The 25,491-nt window shown below is 41.3% G+C and overlaps 1 long non-coding RNA gene and 1 pseudogene across 1 annotated transcript in view; one reads left to right on the top strand and one right to left on the bottom strand.

Annotated features, from left to right (window-relative positions):
- Positions 1-19,241, top strand: part of LOC138839318 (uncharacterized) — an 80,688-nt gene extending 61,447 nt beyond the window's left edge. Inside the window, exon 3 of the long non-coding RNA XR_011375942.1 lies at positions 17,189-19,241. This is a non-coding gene — a long non-coding RNA (uncharacterized lncRNA). The remainder of the gene's footprint in view (positions 1-17,188) is intronic.
- Positions 19,242-21,278: 2,037 nt separating this feature from the next.
- LOC138837008 (golgin subfamily A member 2 pseudogene) lies at positions 21,279-24,381 on the bottom strand (annotated as a pseudogene).
- Positions 24,382-25,491: the final 1,110 nt, after the last annotated feature.

Below are 25,491 nucleotides of genomic sequence, written 5' to 3'. Positions count from 1 at the left end.
AAAGAGCTGAAGGAAGTTAGGGAGACCACAAAGGGAATGCTGAATGGAACCCAACAGAAGGAATGGGAGTCCAAAGAAACCATAACCAATCAACTAAGTGATTTGAGAACAAACACTGAACACCAAATTAAGGAAGTAAAGAAATTCATACAAGACCTAAAACAGAGCTTCAACAAAGAACTTGAAGCCATCAAAGCTGACCAACTAGAAGGAAAAGAGATAAAAAACAAAGTAGAGAGTCTTGACAGCAGGTTAGACCATGCAGAAGATCGAATCTCAGGGATTGAAAACAGCCTAGATATTATAGAGAAAGAACATACAACCATCCAAGACAAGTCCAAGAAATATGATAGATCTATCCAACACCTGGAAGACACCATCAGAAGGCCTAATCTAAGGATAATGGGTGTAGAGGAGCACCTAGAAACAGAAGTTAATGGTCTAGGAAATTTGTTTAACAGGATCCTAGCAGAGAACTTCCCAAACATACAAAAAGATAGGCCTATTCAGATACAAGAAGCTTTTAGAACCCCAAATAGACCAGACCAGAATAGGACATCCCACCATCACATTATAATCCACACAGGATCAACTCAGACCAAGGAAAAGATCCTTAAAGCTGTCAAGGAGAAAAGGGTAAGCACCTATAAAGGGAAACCAATTAGAATCACCTCAGATTTCTCAGCAGAGACAATCAAAGCAAGAAGAGCCTGGAATGATGTATGCCATGCCCTAAAAACAAACAACTATCAACCAAGAATACTGTACCCAGCTAAACTCTCCTTCATAACTGAAGGCCAAATAAAAACCTTCCATAGCAAAGAAAAATTTAAACAATACATCTCCACCAAACCAGCCCTACAAAAGATTCTTAAAGATGTCCTACACATAGAAAACCAACAAGACCGCAACAAAGGCCAAGAAAATGCACCCAAACTGAGAATCCAAGAACCATAGGAAGAACCCAGTTTTTGCAGTCCCCAAGAAGGTGGATAACATGGCACGAACTCCCAACTACTTCTCAGTCCTATCTCTTAACGTTAACGGACTGAACTCTCCAATTAAGCGACATAGACTGTCTAGTTGGATTAAAAAACAAGACCCTTCTATCTGCTGCCTGCAGGAGTCACATCTTGCCCGTAAAAACAAACACATTTTCAAAGTTAAAGGCTGGAACAAAATCTACCAAGCAAATGGCCCCCATAAACAGGCAGGAGTTGCAATCCTAATATCAGATAAAATAGACTTCAAATTAAAATTCGTGAGAAGAGATAAAGAAGGTCACTACATACTAATTAAAGGATCTCTCCTTCAGGAGGATATTACAATTCTAAATATCTATTCGCCAAACAATGGAGCACCCAAATTTATCAAAGAAACACTACTTTCCCTCAAATCCCATATAGATCCAAAGACATTAATTGTTGGGGATTTTAACACACTACTCTCCCCACTAGATAGATCAACTCGGCAAAAACTCAACAGAGAAACCGCAGATCTAAACAACTGCATAGATCAACTAGACTTAACAGACATCTACCGAACATTTCACCCAGCAGCATCAGAATACACGTTTTTCTCAGCAGCACATGGAACGTTTTCTAAAATAGACCACATTTTAGGGCACAAAGCAAACTTGTCTAAACTCAGAAACATTGAAGTTATACCTTGCATTCTCTCTGACCACAAGGGATTAAAATTGGAACTCAACATCAAAAGCCACCAAAGAAAGTCCGGTATCACATGGAGGCTGAACAACACACTGCTGAACCAAGAGTGGGTCATGGAAGAGATTAGAAAGGAAATTCAAATGTTCATGCTATTCAACAAAAATGAACACACAAATTACCAGCTCCTCTGGGACACAGCAAAGGCAGTACTCAGAGGCAAGTTGATAGCTCTGAGCTCCTACATCAACAAATTGGAGAGATCTGAAACTAGCAATTTAATGACACATCTAAACCTCCTTGAAAAAGAGCAGCAAGATAAACCCCAATCCAGTAGACAGAAAGAAATAATCAAAATTAAATCAGAATTAAATGAATTAGAATCCAAAAAAACTATAGAAAGAATCAACAAAACAAAGAGTTGGTTCTTCGAAAAACTTAACAAAATTGACAGACCCTTAGCAAATCTTATCAGAAAAAGAAGAGAACACACCCAAATTAATAAACTCAGAGATGAGAATGGAAACATCACCACAGAAACAACCAAGATTCAGAACATTATAAGGGAATACTTCTCAAAACTTTATGCTAATAAGTTTGAGAACTTGACAGAAATGGACCTCTTCCTAGCAAATATTGACATGCCAAAACTAAACCAAGATGAGTTAAACTATCTTAACAGGCCCATATCAAGCACTGAAATAGAAACAGCAATAAGAGACCTCCCAGCTAAGAAAAGTCCAGGACCAGATGGTTTTACAGCGGAATTTTACAAGGCCTTCAAAGCAGAGCTCACACCAATACTCCTCCAACTCTTCAATGAAATTGAAAGAGAAAGCTCACTACCCAACACATTCTATGAAGCCATCATAACCCTCATCCCAAAACCAGGAAGGGACTCATCAAAGAAAGAGAACTATAGACCCATTTCTTTGATGAACATTGATGCAAAACTTCTCAACAAAATTTTGGCCAATCGACTTCAACAATTCATCCAAAAAATCATACACCACGATCAAACAGGATTCATTTCAGGGATGCAAAGCTGGTTCAATATACGCAAATCAATTAATATTATTCATCACATCAACAGGAGCAAGAATAAGAACCACATGGTTATCTCAATAGATGCAGAAAAAGCATTCGATAAGATCCAACACCCCTTCATGATGAAGGTTTTGGAAAAATTAGGAATCCATGGAACATTCCTCAATACAATAAAGGCTGTATATGACAAACCTACAGCCAGCATTATACTCAATGGTGAAAAACTAAAGCCATTTCCTCTTAACTCAGGAACAAGACAAGAATGCCCACTCTCTCCACTTCTCTTCAATCTAGTATTAGAATGCCTAGCTACAGCAATAAGACAAGATGCAGACATAAAGGGGATCCAAATAGGGAAAGAAGAAATAAAACTCTCCCTGTTTGCAGATGACATGATCTTGTACTTAAAGAATCCCATAGACTCCACTCCCAAATTACTCAAGCTGATTCAAAACTTTGGCAAAGTAGCAGGTTATAAAATTAACCCCCCAAAATCAATGGCTTTTCTGTATGCCAACAATGAGAAAAGTGTGGCTGAAATTAGGAAAGCAACTCCATTTGTAATAGCCCCACAAAAAATAAAATACCTAGGAATTAACTTAACTAAAGAAGTGAAGGACCTCTATGATGCAAACTTTAAAATCTTGAAAAAGGAAATCAACACAGAACTAAAAAAATGGCAAAGCCTCCCTTGCTCCTGGATTGGAAAGATTAACATCGTGAAAATGGCAATACTTCCCAAGGCTATCTACAAATTCAACGCAATACCTATCAAAATTCCAACCTCATTCTTCAAGGAAATAGAAGAGGCAATCCAAAAATTCATATGGAACAATAAAAGACCCCGAATAGCAAAAACGCTCCTCAATGGAAAGAACACTGCTGGAGGAATATCAATACCAAATTTCAAACTCTACTATAAAGCCGTAGTAATCAAAACAGCTTGGTATTGGCATAAGAACAGACCTCAGGACCAATGGAATAGAATTGAAAACCCAGAAATGAACCTACAGACATATAGCCATCTAATCTTCGATAAGGGAACTAAAACAATAGAATGGAACAAAGACAGCCTCTTCAGTAAATGGTGCTGGCAAAATTGGTTAACTACATGTAGAAAACTAAAGCCAGATCCTTATATATCACCCTGCACCAGAATCAACTCCAAATGGATCAAAGACCTTGAAGTCAAAGCAGACACTCTGAAAACATTACAGGATGGAATAGGAGAAACCCTAGGTCTCCTTGGCTCAGGCCAAAATTTTTTGAATAGAGACCCGGAAGCACAACAAATCAAAGAAAGGTTGGACAAATGGGATTCCATAAAGTTGCAGAGCTTCTGCAGGGCAAATGACATAGCTACCAAGATCAATAGAAAGCCCACCGATTGGGAGAAGATCTTTACTAGCCATACAACGGACAAGGGTCTCATATCTAAAATATACTTGGAACTCAAAAAATTAAACCCCCCAACAACAAATCCTCAAAGAAACAACTGCCCAATAAATAAGTGGGCGAAAGACTTAAAGAGAAACTTCTCTGAAGAAGAAAGAAGGATGGCCAATAGACACATGAAGAAATGTTTAACATCCCTAGCCATAAAAGAAATGCAAATCAAAACAACATTCAGATATCACCTCACCCCAGTTAGAACGGCAAAAATCAAGAACTCTAACAACAACAGATGCTGGAGGGGATGTGGACAGAAAGGAACCTTACTTCATTGTTGGTGGGAATGTAAACTTGTTCAACCACTTTGGAAAGCAGTATGGAGGTTCCTCAAAAGACTTCACATAGAACTCCCCTATGACCCAGCAATCCCACTTTTGGGCATTTACCCAAATGTTTACAAACAAGACCACACTAAAGCTACCAGCACAACTATGTTTATTGCAGCATTATTTACCATAGCTAAGATATGGAACCAACCCAGATGCCCCTCAGTAGATGAATGGATCAAGAAAATGTGGTATATATACACAATGGAATTCTATGCCTCCATCAGAAAGAATGACATTGCCCCATTTGTTAGGAAATGGAAAAATTTGGAAAAAATTATATTAAGTGAAGTAAGCCAGGCCCAAAGAAACATAGGTCCCATGGTTTCCCTTATTTGCAATATCTAGTATATGCATAAGTCAAGCGGATAAGGTCAGATAATGTGATGTCAGGAAAATGAACCCTTAGATATGTATTTTAATGTTTTTTTTCTTTCATGCATGTGTTTCTAATGCATTTATAAGATTATCTCTTTGTTGCTTTGTATGTCCCTCCCCCACAGTATAAGCCCTGCTTTCACTATATTTGATGTCAGTATAACTTGTGGAGGAGATGGGGAAAAACCAGTTGTTTAAGGATACAGGTGGACCTGTTGCAACAATGAGAAGTACAAGTTCTCATGTCCAAAATGAGCTTTACAAGTCGGTGCGGGGGTTGGGGAGGGAATGGGGGGGAAGGAGAAGGATTGGGATTGGGGGGAGGGTGGAGGCTGGGAAGGGACATGAAGGGTAAACAAAAGAAGGAGGCTGCAATGCTTGGTAAGAAATGTATGCATTATCCTGCCCATGTAATTGTAACCCCTCTGTACAGTATGTTCACAAATAAAATAAAATTAAAAAAAAAAAAGATGCATCTGGAACAACATGAGTGAACTTTGAAAAATGATACTAAGTGAAATATAATCCAGTCCCCTTAAATGAGATACCAAGTGTAATCAATTTTACTGACATCTCACCCATATACTAAAATGATGGCTGCCAGGGTCAGGGTAAGGGGAAAATACTTGACTAGGTGGCGAGTTTCAGTTTGGGAAAAGGAAAGAGTTCTGGAGGTGTGTAGTAATGATGACTGCACAACAATTTGAATGTACAGAATGTCTCTGTACACTCTGAAATTGTTTCAGTGGGACATTTCATAGGTGTACATTTTACTGCAGTGAAAAATACAACCACCCAAATAAAGTTAGCAATGGAAGAAACCGATTAGGAGCCTTATGAAGAAAATGTTAATACTATATTCCTTGATCGTAACTGTTTTTAACCTTAAAATAGGCACAATGGGAAGAAAGAAAGAAAAAAGAAAGGAAGGAAGGAAGGAAGGAAAAGAAAGAAAGAAAGAAAGAAAAAGAAAAAGAGAGAGAAAGAAAGAGAGAGAAGGAAAGAAAGAGGTAAAGTTCAGCCAAGTAGTGCCCCCTTGTGGATCTCTTCAAGGAGGTAACATGCATATCAAATGATTCTGGATGGCCCTTCAAAATCACACAAATCTAGCTAGGCACTGGTGGTTTAGGCCTATAATCATACCTACTCAGGAGGCTGAGATCTGAGGATCAAGGTTTGCAACCAGCCTGAGGAGGAAAGTTCTTGAGATTCTTATCTCCAATTAAACACACACAGACACACAGACACACAGACACACACAGACACACACACACACACACAAGTGCATGCACACAGAACTGGCTCAAGTGATAGAGAGTGCCAGCCTTGAGCACGGACGGTGCCCAGTCCTTGAGTTCAAGCTAAGAATTGACACTAAGTAATTAAGTTAGTAAATTAATTAATTAAATAAATAAAAGTTACATGACTCTAGGTTTTGTTCATCATTCCTATGCTTGTGTTCCTTGATGGCAAAGTTACCAAACACTTCCCAAAAGTTACTATATGATCAGAGATCGAAAGAACACAGGGATCTAGGTGCCGGTGTTCACGCCTGTAATCTAGTTACTCAGGAGACTGAGATCTGAGGATCGAGGTTCAAAGCCAGCCCAGGCAGGAAAGTCCGTGAGACTTTTATCTACAACTAACCACCAGAAACCGGAAATGGCACTGTGGCCTTGAGCTGAAGAGCTCAGGCATAGCACCCAGGCCCAGAGTTCAAGTCCCATGACCACTACCACCACCCTTACCCCACCCCCACCAACAACAACAATACCTAAGTGAAGGAGCAGTTTCCTGGTAAGTGCAAGCCCCTGAGTTCAGTGCTTAGCTCAGAAAGAAAGAAAGAAAGAAAGAAAGAAAGAAAGAAAGAAAGAAAGAAAGAAAGAAAGAAAGAAAGAAAGAAAGAAAGAAAGAAAGAAAGAAAGAAAGAAAGAAAGAAAGAAAGAAAGAAAGAAAGAGAGAAAGAGAGAAAGAGAGAAAGAGAAAGAGAGAAAGAGAGAAAGAGAGAGAGAGAGAGAAAGAGAGAAAGAGAGAAAGAGAGAAAGAGAGAAAGAGAGAAAGAGAGAGAGAGAGAGAAAGAAAGAAAGAAAGAAAGAAAGAAAGAAAGAAAGAAAGAAAGAAAGAAAGAAAGAAAGAAAGAAAGAAAGAAAGAAAGAGAAAGAAAAAGAAAGAACACAGATACAGATACAGTCTGGACAGTTGGTTTCTTCTTGGTTGAGAAAATCAAAAGGCTATTCATTTCTGGAAAGTTTTTTAAAGCTGAAGCTCATTGGTTCTTCTGCTAATTGTAATCTACAGTAAATTCATGTTAGCTTTCTGGAAGAAGGCTCTCTGAAAGGCAAAAAAGAAAAAGCTCTAGAGGGGGTTTTGAAGTTGAGAATATTTTCTAATACAGTTCTTTTTTTAAATTTAATTTTATTTTATTTGTGAACATACTGTACAGAGGGGTTACAATTACATGGGCAGGATAATGCGTACATTTCTTACCAAGCATTGCAGCCTCCTCCTTTGGTTTACCCTTCACATCCCTTCCCAGCCTTCCCCCTCCCCCCCAATCCCAGTCCTTCTCCTTCCCCCTCCTTCCCCCTCTAATACAGTTCTTTTATCATCCATCATTTCATTTTGTTCTATGTCTTAGAAAAATATACATTAGTTAGCATCCATTATAGAACATAAATTTATCTTTTATCCACACATAGTAATACTCTTGCAGAGCAGATACCATTTTTATTTCAAGTAACTTTTGATAATTTTTGACAAGTATATAATTGCTCCTCTCCAGGCCCTGGTGGTTCATATCTGTAGTCCTAGCTACACAGGAGGCTGAGACCTGAGCCAATAGTGGCTAAGGAACATTTCAAGGTTTTGAAAAAAAAAGTATTAAAATTCTGATTTGCTGATTTTCCACACAAACATTAACTGATTTCTAACATTGCTGCTCTGAACAAAATGCATCTTCTTAAGTAGAGTCATTTTTCATTGGTGTGTTTCAAGGTAACACTATGATTTGTGAGGAAAAATGGCATAGAATTTAATAAAAAAAAATTCTGTTGCAGACAAGAGAGTAATTGCACTTGCTAACAGCTTTCACTTGACCTTGAAAAGGTTACAAGGATCCAGAAATCTCATTAAAAGTGCTGTTTAGTGAAAAGTTCACATTCAATATCTTTTTATATTTCAGTTTCTATTTATATAGGATAAGGGACCTGAATGGGTCAAATATTAACATGATCGTAAGTAGCTTAAATAGTATGCAGCTACCTCATTGCTCTAAAATGCAATCAAGACCATTAATTGTAAGTTTATAGTGTGCTAGCATTAGCTAGCTATATTGTTTCCAATTCCCATGTGAGTATTTTAAAAGCTTATTCTGGAATAATATTTTGGTATGTGTATATCCAACCTAGGGCTTAGGCCTGGGCACTGTTTCTGAGCTTTTTTATTCAAGGCTAGTGCTCTACTGCTTAAGTCACAACCCCACTTCTGGCTTTGTTTTTTTGGTTTTTTGTTGTTGTTGTTGTTGTTTGTTTTTCTAATTAATTATACACAAGAGTCTCATGGACTATTAACTAAACTCCAAAATTATTAGGTTTCATTAGATTGGGAGGGGAGGTTGTTTGTTTTTTGTTTTGTACTGAGGCTTGAACACATGGTCTTGAACTCTTCCTTGGCTTTTTCTCTCAAGGCTGGCACTTTACCACGTGAGCTACAGCTCCACTTATGGCTGTTTGTCGGGCAATTGGAAATAAGAGTCTCACAGATTGGTCTGCCAGGGATGGCTACAAACCTGGATCCTCAGATCTCAGCTTCTTGAGTAGCTAGGATTATAGGCATGAGCCACCAGTACCTAGCCAGATTTCATTAGCTTTCTCATGATGTTTTTTGTGGTATTTATTTAGTTTTACATTTTAACTTTTCATATTTTTAGCATCAATTAGTTGTACAAAAGGGTTTTATTTTATTGTGCCTATATATGAATATAATGTACTTTGATGGGACCCAGCCATTTTTTTATTTTAATTTCCATTTTTTGCCAGTTCTGGGGCTTGAACTCAGAGCCTGGGAGCTGTTCCTGAGATTCTTTTTTTTTTTTTTTGCTCAAGGCTGATGTTTTACCACTTGAACCACAGCTCCACTTTGGGCTTTTTTGGTAGTTTATTAGAGATAAGTCTCACAGACTTTCCTGCCAGGGATGGCTTAAAACCACAATCCTTAAATCTCAGCCTCCTGAGTAGCTAGGATTAAAGGCGTGAGCAACCAGCAGTGAGCAACTCAACTCCTTTCTCCATCGCTCTCCCTCATCACCCCATTCTTCCTTTTCAAATCAATCTCAAACCTACAGAAAAGATGAATTTCATTTTTTCCAATCCCAGACTTCCATCTATGATGATATAGCAAATTGAGTCACTTAATCTCCTTCAATCTCCTTTGGTTTGTAATAGTTTATCAACCTTTCCCTATTTTATGTGACCTTGATAGTTTTGGGGAAAATTTTAACAATGCTCCCAAATTTAGTTTTGTCTGACATTTGCCTTGTGATTAGATTGGAGTCCATGGGTAGCTGTGTAGAGTATTAAAAAAAGACAAAACACTTTTTCATCACTATTACAGAGGCAGATTAGTTTGACAGCTAGGTAGTGCCTTTGTGTGTGTGTGTGTGTGTGTGTGTGTGTGTGTGTGTGTGTGTGTGTGTGTGTGTGTGTGTGTGTGTGTTGGCCCTTGGGCTTGAACTCAGGGCCTGAGTGCTTGCCGTGCATGCCTGGGGCTCTGGGTTCGATTCCTCAGCACCACATAAGAAAAAAGCTGGAAATGGCACTGTGGTTCAAGTGGTAGAGTGCTAGCCTTGAGCTGAAGAGCTGAGGGACAGTGCCCAGACCCAGAGTTCAGGCCCCACGACTGGACCCTCCCCCCACCCCAGAAGAGTCTCAGGGACTTTCCTGCCCAGCCAGGCTTAGACTCATGATCCTCAGATCTCAGCCTCCTCAGTAGCTAGGATTATAGGCATGAGCCACTGGCACTCAGCTCACTTGCCATTTTCTTCTTTCACTATTATTTGATAGATAATCACTAAGACCAGCACATGCTCAAAGTGGAACAGAACAGGGACAGTTAAGCCCTCCCTCCTAAAAGGAGCAATTGTTTGCATATTTTATTTTGATTTTTTAATGGAAAATTGGCCCTTCCCCCTCATTTATTTATACATTCAATACTTTATATCAGCATGGACTCAGGTGTGTAAAATAAATATTGTATTATTTTTCATTACTCAATTTTTTTCATTTTTTTTCATTACTCAAATTGATTGAGTTTGGACCACTGGGATTTGTTTCAGGTTGGTTTGCCTCTATGGTGCTTTGTTTTGTTTTGTTTTTGAGGTAGAATTTTGAAGACTAGCCTGCACCTCACTATGTAGCTCAGGCTGACCTTGAACTCAAAATCCTCTTGCTTCAGCATCCTAAGTACGGGGATTACAGGTATGGGCTGCCATGCCTGGAAACTAACTACTGTGTGTGTGTGTGTGTGTGTGTGTGTGTGTGTGTGTGTGTGTGTGTGTGTGTTTGTGTGTGTGTGCGTGCGCGCGCATGCGTGCATGTGCTAGTATTAGAGCTGGAACTCAGGGCCTTGTGCTCTCACGTGGCTTTTTTGCTCAAAACTAGCACTCTATCACTTGTACAATATTTCTACATCTGGCTTTTTGCTGGTTAATCAGAGATAAGAATCTCGTGGGTTTATTTGCCCAGGCTGGCTTCCTACTGCAATCCTCAGATCTCAAGCTTCTTGAGTAGTTAGGATTACAGATGTGAGCCAGTCCTAAAATCAGTCATTTTTCCAAGAAGCCCTGAATGCTTTTATTGATGAGTGGTATGTAGAAACCAAGATCTGGGTACTTAGCATGCGTGTTGCTATTGGCTTTTACTGCTTTTAGACTCTTAGCATACAGAATGAGGAAATAACATATATATACATATTAGTTTAAACATGTGTATATATGTATCTCTCCACCTACAAGTAGAAAATAGACCCTTTTGTATGATATTTTCACAATAAAAAAGCTTATTAATAAAAAAGAAAGAAAATAGATGATAGGGAAATAGGTGGACAGACAGATGATTGATAGATACATATATCTATGCATACATAAATATATAAATATAGATAAAAGATATATACATACATCACATAGAGACAGACAGATGATTGATAGATACATACATAGAGAGAGATATAGAAAAAAGTTACATACATACATCTGATATACATAGAGACAAACAGAGAGAGATAGATGATAGATGGATAGATGAATGAAGGGAAAGATGGAGATAAATAGACAGACAGACAGACAGACAACCAGAAATTCACACTGAAGCCTCTGACATTAATCCAGTACTACAGAATTTATTCTAGCCTTCTCTGGGGATTTTTAAAAGCTTGACTCTTATTTTTCCTATTTCTTATTTTATCCTATTAAGAATCTCTTATATTTTATATGAGTAAATAATATTTCCTTATCTGGGTACTACCAGTATAGTTTGGGGCATCATGATGCTGTCGTACAATTATCTGTAAGTAAAGATTTGTTGATTCATATGACAAACACTGATGATTTTCTACCTAATACCTCTTCTTCATTCATTTTAGAGAATAATTGTGTCTAATTTTAAAGATCCACCTCCCCAGATTCTCTTTAAACAAGGCCGTCCCTATGTTATCTAAATTTGCGTGAAACAAGAAGGAACTTTGAGGGGAAAGCTATGTTTTTCTTCTCCCAGTAAACATTTTGCCCTTTGCTCTGCCCTTCAACACAAATGAGACATGCATGTGGCATCCAGAAGTAGTGCAATCATGTTTTAACCACAAGTCATAAATTCACAGCCTGGCAAGGAAGGAAGATGAATGGGTTTTCTTAGAAAATGCCCAGATTTAAAGAACCCACCCTCACACTTCCATGATGTTGTTGAGCTAGGACCTCACTTTGTAGTTCAGGCTGATCTTGAAGTAATGATCCTCCTGCCCTAGACATATACAAAGTTTTAGTATTACAACAATGGGACATAGTGCCTGGCCTTTGATACTTCTTATTGCGGGGAGGAGGGGATATTTAGCTAAGCAACTATTGCTTGTTGTGTGATGTTAAAACTGTCTCAACTGATATGATCCATTTTGAGCCAACGATAATTTCCTTTCATTAAAAAAATTGGTCTACTATTGTAATTCTCTCAGCTGAGAAATATCAGTTAGTGTTTGTTGGGCACACTATGTTTACAGGTAGTGAAGCAAATTGCAGTTTCAAGAATTGCTTTGAAACCAGGAGCTGCTGGCTCATGCCTGCAATCCTAGTGACTAAGGAGACTAAGATGTGGAGGATGGAGGTTTGATGTCAGCCTGGGCAGACAAATCTGAGAGACTCTTAATGCAAATGAACTAGCAAAAAGCCAGAAGTGGAGCTGTGGTTGAAGTGGTAGAGCCCCAGCCTTATTAAAAAACACTAAACAAGCCCTGAGTTCCAACCTCTAGTGCCAGCACAAAACTAAATAGATAAAGAAATAATATTATTTAATTGAAAAGTGTCTTAACAAATAAAAGAGTTTTTCAACATGTATGAGGCAGGCTTTCTAGTTAACAAACTGCTTTTGTTTACTCTCAATAAAAAGCCGCAATACCGGTCTGGGAAGGTGGCTTGGTGGTAGAGTGCTTGCCTTGCATGCATGAGGCCCTGGGTTTGATTCCTGAGAACCAAGTAAGCAGAAAAAGCTGGAAGTGGCGCTGTAGCTCAAGTGGTAGAGCGCTAGCCTTGAGCTGAAGAGCTGAGGGACAGCGCCCAGGCCCAGAGTTCAGGCCCCACGACCGACAAAAAAAAAAAGCCACAATACCTATTATAATCTATTATGATCTATTATAGATTAACATAGACAGTTCTAACTGTTGTCTTGTGAAAATAAAGGTTTTCTTGAACAGCTTGTGACCTCTGCACTGAACTGAATAAATTGCCTAAAATAGCAATTCCCAGGTATTGGCAGTGAGAGAAGAGAAATTTTACCTCTGGCAGCAACCTTTGTAATAACTTAATCTTATATCAATATATGGTTGCATAAATCCTTATTGATTAGAGAAAATAAGTGGCGTGTTTTATCAGAAATGGCTTCAGCACACAAGTAAACACAGATATCTGTACATCAATACAATTGCAGAAGGAGACTCAGGGGGAAAAGATTGCTTCATGAAATATGTATTCTCTATGGCACCCAGATGCAATGTGAACCTCCACATTGTCTAAATAAATTTTATCCATCATCTCATTCCATGTGTCCTGTCAGTATAGTACTCATCTTATTTTTTTTAGAAAAATCACTAGGTCTTATATTTTCTTTTTCTCTTTTTCTTTCTGTCTTCCTTTTCCATGCACGAGTACACACACATTTGTGTGTGTGTGTGTGTGTGTGTGTGTGTGTGTGTGTGTGTGTGTGTTGTTCATACATGTGCATGTGCCAATCCTGGGGCCTGAGCTCAGCACCTGGCCCCTGTTCCTTTGATTTTTCTGCTTAATGCTGGCATTCTCCCACTTCAGCCACAGCTCCACTTCTGGCTTTTTGGTGGCTAACTGAAGACAAGAAGCACACAGCTTTTCTTGCTTGGGCTGGCTTTGAACTGCCATCCTCAGATCTCAGACTACTGAGTAGCTAGGCATAAACCATCAGAGCCTGGCCATTTTCTTTCCTTGGATCGTTTGACTCCTAACCTATTGGCCTCTTAATTAATTTAGCTAATTAATCTTCATTTGCTGGGGGCGGGGCAGTACTGAGGTTTAAACCGAGAGCCTCAAGCTTGCTCCACTGACATGTGGCTCAATAGCTATGTGCATAAGACTATATAAAATGATGTTTATTGAAATGAACTCCAAGAAATGGAAGGAAGAAGTTTTTTATTATGCAGTTTGAAGTTCTCTTCTTTTTTCTTTTCTTTTTTCCTTTTTTCTTTGGTTAATTCGCTTCTGTCACTGTTTTTGATTTCTCTGTACCCTTTGTCTTGTATATAAATTTATCTGATTTGAGGAGGTAAGTTCAGAAATGGTGGGACAAAGGGTGAACCAATTCAGTAGTGAAACCCACTAGACACTACATTGGAAAAGAAGGATCCAACTTCGGGGGAAGGGGGGAAGCAAGTCAGGTGGGGGAAAACCTGGGCGAGAATGAGGGAGGGGATGACACTGTTCAAAAGGAAATGTAACCTATATTTCTTTGGGCCTGGCTTACTTCATTTAATATAATTTTTTCCAACAAATGGGGAATGTCATTCTAGGTCCCATGGTTTCCATTATTTGCAATAACTGGTATATGTTTGAGACAAGTAGCAAAGGTCAGATAAGTTGATGTTAGGTGAAATGAACCCAAAGATAAGGATTCAAATGTTTTTTTTTCTTTCATGCAATTGTTTCTAACACATTTATAAGATGATTTCTTTGTTGCTTTGTATGTCCCTCCCCCACAGTATAACCCCTGCTTTCACTGTATTTGAGTTGGTATAATTTGTGGAGGGGAAGGGAAAAACAAATAGTTGAAATAGAGTTACAGGTGGACTCATTGCAACGATGAGATGTACAAGTCCTTATGTCGAAAAATGAACTTTACAACTTTGGCGGGGGGGGGGGGGGGGAGGGGGTGGAGGTGGGAGATGGGAAGGGATGGGAAAGGGAAACAAAGGAGGAGGCAACAATGCTTGATAAGAAATGCACTCATTACCTTGCCCATGTAATTGTAACCCCTCTGTACAGTATTTACACAATAAAAAAGGAAACATACTCATTACGTGACTCACGTACTGTAACACCTCTGTACATCATCCTTCCATTTTTTTTTTTTAATGGTTTTGACTTCAGAGCCAAGGTAATGAAAGTGGTACAATTTCTGCCTTGCTTTCTTTTATTGTACAACTAGCTCCAAGAGATCCAACTTCCATGCCCTGGGGACACTGTGGAACAGTCTCCATGTGGAGAAGCTGAAGCCTTGAGCCAAGCACTATTGAGAAACTGGCAGAGAAGAGAGCCAAGTGAAGGTCTACTTCAGAGTGAATTCTGAAATCACATTCAATCCTAAAGACTCACTGGCTACTATCTTCCTTGTAGTTCCAGAAGACAGACACAGCATCCCAGACCGTATGCTCCTAATTTCCAGACCCACAGAAACTATATAAAATAAATCTTCCAGGTGCTGTGGCTCATGCTTGTAATCTAGCTACTCAGGAAGCTGAGATCTGAGGATCACAGTTCAAAGCCATTATGGCCAAAAGCTTATGAGACTCTTATCTCCAATTAACCACCAAAAAGCTAGAAGTGGAGGTGTGGTTCAAGTTGCAGAGCTAAATAAGCTCAGGAACAGCACCCAGATCCTGGCTGATTTCAAGCCCCAGGACAGGTGCAAACACACACACACACACACACACACACATGAATGAAAAATTAATAGATGAACCTTTCTTACATGACCAGTTTATAGTCTGTAAACTATCCTTTTCTATCTAGATACTCTGTTCTTTCTATATATATTCAATAATATTCTCAGTGGATTTTCCCTCTACCAAAAGGAATCTTGACGTTTCTAGTTCTTCTCCTGTATGCTATCAATGGGGTAATGCAAGCTTGAAAGAAATAGCTTGAAAGAGATACAGCACAGTGTTAAATAGTATTTTTGTTTTCCATGACTCTGTTTTGTTTGTCTGGTTGGTTTTTGTGCCAGTATCTGTACTTGAGCTCAGGACCTCAGGTTTTTTCACTCCAGCTGGTACTTTTTAACTGGACCCACATAGCTACTTTCACCTTTTTGCTGGTTAAACAGAGATAAAAGTCTGCGTTGTCTGCCCAGACTTGGCTTTGAACTGCAATCCTCAGAGCTCAGGCTTTCGAGAGCTAGAATTACAGGCATGAACCACCAGTGGTTTCTATATTATTTCTGCCCTGCGTTGAGATCTTCCTCCAATCACATTTATTTAAACCTATTGTGTCTCACTGAAACCTTCTAACTCTTTTTTTCAATTTTTATTGTTAGAATAAAGGTGATGTACAGAGGTGTTACAAATACCTAAGCCAGGTAAAGAGTACATTTCTTTTTGGACAATGTTATCCTTTCCCTCACTCTTTCAAACTCTTTGTGTGTATAAGTAAAATGCAGAATTATCTCCTTTCCATAATTTATTTCATTGTTGTTATTGTTGCTTCCTTTTCTTTGTTATAAATATCAACTTCTTAGTCAACAGAAAATATGCTCCCAATAAATTTTCCTAAAATGATACTCAGGCATCATTATTGCCATAATCATGACTGAACTTACTGGGAATGAAATATCTCAATATTTCCACATGTGCAACCCTAGGCATATTTTCACTGATACTTTTTAAATGTTTCTTAACTTCCTCAGCAACTTAATAGCTTCTCTTCTACTTCCAAAATCTTATTAAGAGATATTGGAATTGGGCCAATAGTGTATGTTTCTCCTGTGGGTAAGCAGAATTCATAAAAAAAAAAAAAAGATGATTCAGGCTGATGTTCATTATGAAACTCCTAGAAAAAGCTCTGGGAATCACCATGATAACAAGAGAAATCTAATGTTTGGGAATTTCTCTACCATATCCAAACACTGTGTGTGTGTGTGTGTGTGTGTGTGTGTGTGTGTGTGTGTGTGTGTGTGTGTGTGTGTGTGTGTGTGTGTGTGTGTGTGTGTGTGTGTGTGTGTGTTCTGGTCCTGGGGCTTGAACTCAGGGCCTGAACTTTTTGGCTCAAGGCTACTACTTGAGCCACAGCTCCATTTTCAGCTTTTTGCTGGTTAATTGGAAATAAGAGTCTAATAGTCGTTCTTTCCCAGGCTGGGTTTGGACTGAGATCCTTAGATCTCAGCCTCTTGAGTACCTAGGATTACAGGAATGGACCCAAGCATCTTTTAAATTATCTTAAAAGTGTGTGTGTGTGTGTGTGTGTGTGTGTGTGTGTGTGTGTATTGTTACTGGGCCTTGAACTCAGGGTCTCACACTCTCATTCAGCTGTTTCACTCATGGCTGATGCTCTACCAGTTGAGCCACATCTCTACTTGCAGCTTTTTGGTGGTTACCTAGAGATAAGAGTCACACACTTTCTTGCCTAGGCTGGCTTCAAGCCTTGACACTCAGATCTTAGTTTTCCAAGGAGCTAGGATGATACCCATGAGCCCCCAGCACCTGATTAGTATTCCATTGTTTTGTAAGGATGTTTTTATAACTCCCTAATGTTGATGTTAAAAATACTTTTGGAATCTTGATTGTTCACTGACTTTGGACCTTTATGTTCTCCTTTAGCGAATCAAACAAATATGTGGGACCTGCTGAAATGCAGTCACAAATAACTTCTTGTCACTTCTTTCCTGAAATCCTCCTCTACTCATAAAGATTGGGATGCATCACCTTAAACATGCTGTGCTACAAGAACAGACCTGAGAACCAATGGAATAGAACAGAAGACCCAGAAATAAATCCACAGACCTATAGCCACCTAGTCTTCAATAAGGGGGCTTAAAAATAGAATGGAAGAAAGACAGCCTCTTCAGTAAGTGGTGCTGGCAAAATTGATTAAATACCTATAGAAAACTAAAGCTAGATCTTTATATATCATCCTGCTCCAGAATCAACTCCAAATGGGTCAAAGACCTCAACGTCAAAGCACACACCCTGAAAACATTGCAGGATGGAATAGGAGAAAAACTCTAGGGCAACTTGGCACAGGCCAAAATTTTCTTAATAGAGACCCAGAAATACAACAAGTCAAAGAAAGGTTGAACGAATGGGATTACATAAAACTGCAGAGCTTCTGCTTGGCAAAGGACACAGCTAGCAAGATCAATAGAAAGCCCACAGATTGGGAGAAGATCTTCACTAGCCATACAACAGACAAGGGTCTGATATCTAAAATATACTTAGAACTCAAAAAATTAAATCCCCCAACAACAAATCCTCAAAGAAACAACTGCCCGAATAATAATTGGGCTAAAGATTTAAAGAAAGACTTCTCTGAAGAGGAAATAAGAATGGCTAATAGACACATGAAGAAATGTTCCATTTCTCTGGCCATAAAAGAAATGCAAATCAAAAGAACATTGAGATACACGTCACCCCAGTTAGAATGGCTATAATCAAGAAAACAAATAACAACAGATGCTGGAAAGGATGTGCCCAAAAGAGAACCCTACTGTTTTGCTGATGGGAGTATAAACTTGTTCAGCCATTTTGGAAAGCACTATGGAGATTCCTCAAAAGACTTCACATAGAGCTCCCTTTGACCCAAAAGTCCCACTTTTGGGCATTTACCCAAATGATCACAAACAAGGCCACACTAAAGCTACCAGCACAACTATGTTTATTGCAGCATTATTTACTATAGCTAAGCTAAGGAACCAACCCAGATGCCCCTTAGTAGATGAATGGATCAAGAAAATCTGATACACACACACACACACACACACACACACACACACACACACACACACACACACACACACACAATTGAATTCTATGCCTCCATCAGAAAGAATGACACCACCCCATTAATAAGGAAATAGAAAGACTTGGAAAAATTATATTAAGTGAAGTAAGCCAGACCCAAAGAAACATAGGTCCCATGGTTTCCCTTATTTGCAATAACTAGTATACAACTAAGATGATATTACCAGATCAGCAGACAAAGTCAAAAGCTATGTACATAGGACCATATAAGGTGAAGATTCAGGTTTGGAGCCACTGCAGGTGGACAAATCTGAGAGAATCCTCTCTCCAATTAATCACCAAAACAACTGAGAGTAGAGGTGTGGCTCAAGTGGTAGAGTGGATAAACCTTGAATAGAAAAAGCTAAGAAACAGCTCCCAGGCTCTGATTTAAGCCCAACACTGGGACACACAAACACACACACATACACAAACAAAAAAAAACAAACAATATTGTTTTTGTTCAAAAGTGGAAACTAGACCTAAAATACACTCATAATCATGGACAAATATATCTATGTATATATATACACCTGTATACATAATTGCATATATAGATAACTGAGAAGTTAGGGCCTACTGAGGACGAAGAGAAAATAATAGAGGGTACAAATTTTTGAAATACATTGCAAGTGCATATGAAAATTTTATAAAGCACTACCCTGGAAGTTGTTAAGAGTAGGGGTGGAGTTGAGAAAACAGATTCTGTGTAGAGGTACTCATGAGAGGGGTTTGGTCTAAAAGGTTGAGATAGATTGTCAGCATGAATGAAGATAGAATGTAACCTTTGCAAATTGTACTAGGAAGAGAGTACATGCGTGTTTCTATCATCATAGGAACACACATGGAAATCTCACAGTGAAATACCCCCTTCCTTGTGTGGCTAATGTATGCTAATAAAAAGAGTTTGGGGAAAAATAAAAGAGCAATATTTCCACCACTTCATTCTGATTACCATGGGCTACAATTCCAGTACAGATTCAAAGAAAGAACAGACTCTACCTACAGGAGAGAAGAGAGACTGGCTTATTCACAGGAGAATAATTCTGGCAAGTACTGAAGTAGACAACCACAATGGGTGTAGGCAATTCTGATCACATCTCTTCTGCAGTATGAGGATTAGGGTGATGATATCAGAGGAAGCTTGTACTTTTTTTCCTATTGGTAGCACTAGTTTTGTGTCATGTTCTCACAATCTAGGCCAGTGGTGAACTGCAAACAAGAAGTTCCATATGTTTTGTGTTTGTATTTTATTTTATGTTTGCAGGTCCTGGGGTCTCTTTGTGCTCAAGGCTATCCCTCTACCACTTGAGCCACAGTGCCACTTCAACTTTTTCTGAGTAGTTTATTGGAGATAAAAAAATCACTGACTTTTCTTTTGGAGTTAGTTTCAAACTGTGATCCTCAGATCTCTGACTCTTGCGTAGCTAAAGGCATGAGCCATGGGTAACCTGACCCAACTCATATGTTATTTATTTATTTAAATTTATTTATTTATTTATGTCAGTTGTGGGGTTTGAACATGGGGCCTGGGCGCTGTCCCTGAGCTCTTCAGCTCAAGGCTAGTGCTCTACCATTTGAGCCAGTGCCACTTCTGGTTTTCTAGTGGTTTATTGGAGATAAATGTCTCACGAACTTTCCAGACTGAGCTGGCTTTGAACCGTGATCCTCAGATTTCAGCCTCTTGAGTAACTATGATTACAGGCTTGAGCCACCAGCGCCTGGCCCCATATATAATTTTTAATTTTTTCTTTTTTTATATTTCTTTCTTCCCTCCTTTTCTCTTCTTCCTTCTATTCTTTTTTTTGGGGGGGGTCCGGTTATGGGGCCTAAACTCTGGGCCTGGGCGCTGTCCCTCAGCTCTTCAGCTCAAGGCTAGCACTCTACCACTTGAGCCACAGCGCCACTTCTGGCTTTTTTCTTTTTCCTTATGTGGTGCTGAGGAATCGAACCCAGGGCATCAGGCTTGCAAGACAAGCACTCTGCCACTGAGCCACCTTCCCAGCCCCCCATTTCCTTCTTTTCTTTCTTTCCTTCCTTCCCTCCCTCCCTCCCCCTTTCTTTACCTCCCTTCCCTCCTTTCCTCCCTTCCTTCCTCCCTTCCCTCCCTCCCTTCCTCCCTCCCTCCCTTCCCTCCCTCCCTCCTTCCCTTTTTTTTCCTTCCTTCCTCCCTCCCCCCATCCTTCCCTCCCTCCCTTCCTTCCTTCCTTCCTTCCTTCCTTCCTTCTTCCTTACCTCCTTCCTTCCTTCACTCCTTCCTTCCTGTCCTTTCTTTTTTTGTACCTTTCCTGGGGCTTGAACTCAGGGCCTGGGCTCTGTCCCTAAGCATTTTTGCTCAAGGCTAGCTATCACTTGTATCCTAACTCTACTTCTGGCTTTGTGGTAGTTTAGGAAGAGTCTCAAGGACTTTGCAGTTAAAGTGGGCTTTGAACAATGATAAGACCACAGCCTCCTGGCTTGCTAGGATTATAGCCAGGCCCCTGCTGCTGAGGCTGTCTTAGACCTCTCAGGTACCCAGAATAATTTTTAAGTTTGTAATAGCTACAATCAGCAAATTTTAAAAAGAACCAAGAAAATGAATTTTAATAATTTTATTCAATGAATAATATCCAACATCATGTCAGCACATCACTGAAATATTACTAAGGCAGTTGACATTGTAGATATTCTATAATTATGTATTCTTATATTTTGTATACCATTTCTGCACTGTCTTTGCTGATTTTCAATTGCAGCACATCTTCATTTGTTCTACTCATGGTGGGGTTTTTTTTTTGCAAACTTTCAACATTATATTTTTCTTCTTTTTCACAGTCATTACTATGTTTTCACCGCAATATTCTCATTGTAGCATGTTACGATACAAAAAAGAACATTCACTGTTGCTGGGACAGAGTTCATTTTGAAAAAAAAATGCATGACTGAATCAACATATGTTAAAAAATGAAATAATTCAAGAATAACATAAACCTTTTCCATAAATGAATTATGAAAAGTACTTCTTTAAGATATCAGAAAATAATGCAGTGAGCATATGAATAAAGAAGCACTTCATAAAATGTCACTGATAAAACATGAACTATAAACCCTACCATCACTCTCAACTTCATTTTATTTTTCTCTTAATGGTGACCCATATCTGGGCCCACTCCATGACAACCAGTGGACTGTTAGATGTCCTTCAAGTTTAGGCCATTCCCAGCAGCCTTTGCTCTGTCTGGGATATGGATACCCCTCCCCAAATGCCACTAATTAAAGTAAGATTTTAGACAGTGCTACCCATCGTCATGCTAAAAATCCATTTTAGACAATAGAAGGCCATGTCTTTAGATGTTGATAATATCAAATACATCATCTGCTTGTGGCTTATAGAAAAAAGGGAGGCAGGACTCTTTGCCCCAGTTTGTGGGCTCTTGCTGGGGCTGGATGGCAGGTAGCAGCGGCACAGGAGGCTCTGCAGTGGGGCTCTCCAGGGGCCCAGGCGCCCCAGCCTCTTCAGGGACAGGCTTCAAATTTTCTTGAAGATGCACATCTTCACAGCCTTGCTGCTCCTCCCTGAGCTCCGTCTTCAGGGGGACTGAGAGGTCTGAGGGGGCCTCGGCAGCAGGGGCCTGGGCGGCTGCCAGCATCCTGTCCTGGCACTCTGTGCTCTCCCCTGTAAGGCGCAGCAGCAGCTCCTTCAGCTCCTTCCTCTTCCTCCTCTTCTCCTGAGACAGCTGCCTCACACACTGTTCTTTCTCCTGACACAGCTTCTCCAGGACTTCTAGCTGTTCCTTGTACAGCACGATGGTCTCTTCCATGGTGGTCAGGTGTTTGGTCAGCTGGCTGCAGCGATGGTGGAGGTCATCCACGTGACTCTGGGGGTGCCCCTTGCCGGCCAGGTCTTCAGGGAAGCAGATGTGCAGCTGCTTCTTGGGCGCCTGTGTGTCCTGCTTCCTCTTGCCGAACAGCCTGTGGATGCAGCGCTGGGGGAAGGTGGCCTGGCTCTCCAGCTTTCTCTGGCACTGGGCTGCCAGCTGACTCAGGCACCCGCAGCGGGCCTGCTGCTCCTGCAGCTGCCGGCTCATCCTCGCCTTCCTGCCTTCTGCGATGGACAGTGCGTCCATGTAAAAATCCCACATGCTCTGCGGGTTGTCTACGTCTTCTGGGACAGTCACATCATGGGGAGTCGTCTCCTCACCCTTGTCTTCTTCTTGGCTCAGGCCTTCATCTTCCCTGGGGAAAGCCAGGGCGCTCAGCTGGGCCCGCAGCTGTGCATTCTCCTGTCTTGTTGCTTCCAGACACTTCAGAGTGTCCTGTAATTTCTCCCTTTCCATCTGGGCCAGCAACTTGCTCTGCACCTGCTCCTGCTTCAGCTGCTCCATCAGATGGCTCTGATTCAGCAGGTGCTGCTGCAGGGCCTCCTTCTCTAACATCAGCTGCTGGCTGGTGGCCCTGTGCTGTTTGCAGGTAGCGCTCAGCTCATGCACCTGGGCCAGGTACTTGTCATGCAGATCCTGCAGATCCTCAGCTGCTTGGTGCTTGAAATCAGCCGCGTCTTTTCCTTCTTTGAATTCCTCCTCCAGCTCATGAAGCTTCGCCTGCAGGGTTGTCTTCTCCTGCTGCTCTGTGTGCAGGATGCTGGCGAGCTCCCCCTTCTCAGCGCTCAGCCTCTGCAAGGCATCCTGCAGCTGGGCCAGCTCTTCTTTTAGCTGGCGGTTGTGCACCAGCGTGCGTTTCAAGGTCTCCTGTTCCTTCTCCATTGTCTCCAGGATCTTGCGCCGGTCCTCAGCATGCTGTGCCCATTCCTCAGCCTTCTTTTCCAGTATCCACAGCTGCTGCTGCTGCTCCAGGTTCTGGAGACTGAGGCTCTGGTTCTCCTCCACCTGGAGGTGAAGTTGCTCCTCCAGGGTCTTGAGCTCCTTCTGCAACTGCAGGGTGTGGGCCTGCAGCTGCTGCTCAGCCTGAGCTGGCCCTGCAGGTGGCTGTGGGGGCTGCAGCTCTGACAGCTGCTCTCTCAGCTCCACCAGTTTGCTCTCCAGCTCCAGCACCTGCCTCACCCCTTGCTCTTTCTCCTCTCTCAGCTGGCTCACCTGCTCTAGCAGCTGCTGGACTTTCTCCTTCCCCGTGGAGCTCTCCAGCCTCAGGTCCTCTGCAAAGTTGTCTCTCTCTTCCTTTAATCTTGCCGCCAAATCCTTCATGTTGTTGAGTTGGCTTTCCAAGTCTGCCCGCTCCACTAGTTCCTCTTGGAACTTGTGGATTTCCATTTTCATGTTGGCCTTCTGTGTCAGGAGCACTTCCAGCCTCTCCTGCAGCTCGGTGTTCTCATCCTCCAGGTCTTCAATACTTCTGGTCTTTTCCTGGAGCTGCAGCTTCACGCGATTCAGGGCTTTCATGAGCTCTATGTTGGTGTGCTCAATTTCAGTCTGCGTGGTGTTGACTGCAGACAATGTTTTTTCTAGCTCTGTTACTCGCTGCTGTGCAGCCTGCAGGCAGCTGGTAAGACCCTCCTGCTCCAGTGCTCTTTCATTGGCCTCTTGCTGCTTATGGGCCAGGGCAGATTGTAATTCTGATTTTTCTCTAATCAGCATCTGTATTGACAGCTTGTGCTGCTCCAGCTCTGCTTTCAGGGCTTCTTGCACACAGGCCATCTTCTCCTTGTCTTTCCCCTGTGGATCCTGCAGCTCTTGGATCTCAATGCAGAGCTGCTGCTTTTGTATTGTGCTGGAGTCCAGGGCAAGCACCAGGTGTTGGTTGTGTCTCTCCAGGTCCTTGGTGTTATTGGGACCTGTGACACTCTGGACCCTGGCAGCTGTGACAGTGCCCAGGGGAGGGGGAGGCTCAGGGTCTGCTTGGTCTTGGGCCACACCCTTGAGTAAAGGACAGTCCCCAGAGGTGTTTGTCTTGGGGTTACCTCCCTCTTTCATTTTCCTCTTCTTGGATTCTGCAGGTCTAGCAGGACCATTCCTCTGCTGGTATTGTTGCAGTACTTTCCTTCCTGCAGCTACTTTTCTTTCTCTTTTTTTCTCAGACATCCCAGCACTGGGTCGGCGAAGGTGGGGGGGCCACATTCCCAGGCTTTCTTAAAGTCAACTCTGTTCTATCACCAGTAACTCTACCTCCAACTATTTCTTCAAAATTACCTCGATTCACCACTCACCACTCACCACCTCTACCTCCTTCAACTCCTGTAGTGGTGTGAGCCAATAGAGGGGATCCCAGTGCTACTAGGCAGCATGGAATGTAGGCGTGGGCCCAAATCTTGTATCCCATTGGCCAAAGGGAAACATAACAAATAGGGGTGTGGCCAGAATCTTGTGATCCAAGCAGAATCAGTGTGTTCAGGATGAGAGCTGCTCCTGTGGCCTTTCCCCTACTCAGCCCAGTCCACTTGCAGGGATGGGATAGGACTATTTCTACATGGCATCCTGCTTAGCTGTACTGGAAACTTTTCATGACCACTGAGTGATCTTGAGGGGTCATTCTCAGATCACTGCCCTAACCTCTCTTGTGCTGCAGAATCTCATGCAACACTATCAGATCCCAGAGCTCAAGTGGTGAGTGAGTACTTGGCAGGAGAGTTAGTCTCTTTATAGGCCCTTTCACAACTTAGCCCCATATTTTCATATCTTAGAATTTGCCTCTGAGGTGTTGGCCATCAATTCCCTCAAGACTGCCCCAGTTCCACAACTCCTCTTCACATTCCTGGAAATATCCTGGTCCTGGTAGCAGATCTGATATCCTGTCATCTGGATCCAGTCCTGGATCCATTTCCTAGCTACTGCTCCTCTCCCACCTTTTGGACCGTGTTCCCATAAGAGAAGGCATTGCTTTTAGCCAGTTCTTTTGGGATTCTACTCCAGCAATGAGTCAGAGCTGAAAAGTTGCCAGGGACCTTCTAACACCCCATTGATATGTCTATGCTTTTGTCTCACATCTGGACCCAACTGTAGCCCACCTTTTTCACCTGGTTTTAAGGTCCTCACCCAGTAGATCAGTGTAGTGATTACAGGTTAGGACTTCTCCCAAGGGCTAGAAAACCTCCAGGTCACACCTGACCAAACTAAGGCATCTGAGCAGCAGAATTTTTGACTCCTTAGCCTGACTTTTACAAATCAACTCCTACTTAAGGCTTCATGCATATG

The sequence above is a fragment of the Dipodomys merriami genome, unplaced genomic scaffold, assembly GCF_024711535.1.
Source record: "Dipodomys merriami isolate MVZ:Mamm:240054 unplaced genomic scaffold, mDipMer1.0.p SCAF_10, whole genome shotgun sequence".
Classification (NCBI taxonomy): Eukaryota; Metazoa; Chordata; class Mammalia; order Rodentia; family Heteromyidae; genus Dipodomys; species Dipodomys merriami.
The sequence above is the reverse complement of the archived record's forward strand: the minus strand, read 5'-3'. Positions and strand labels throughout refer to the sequence as shown.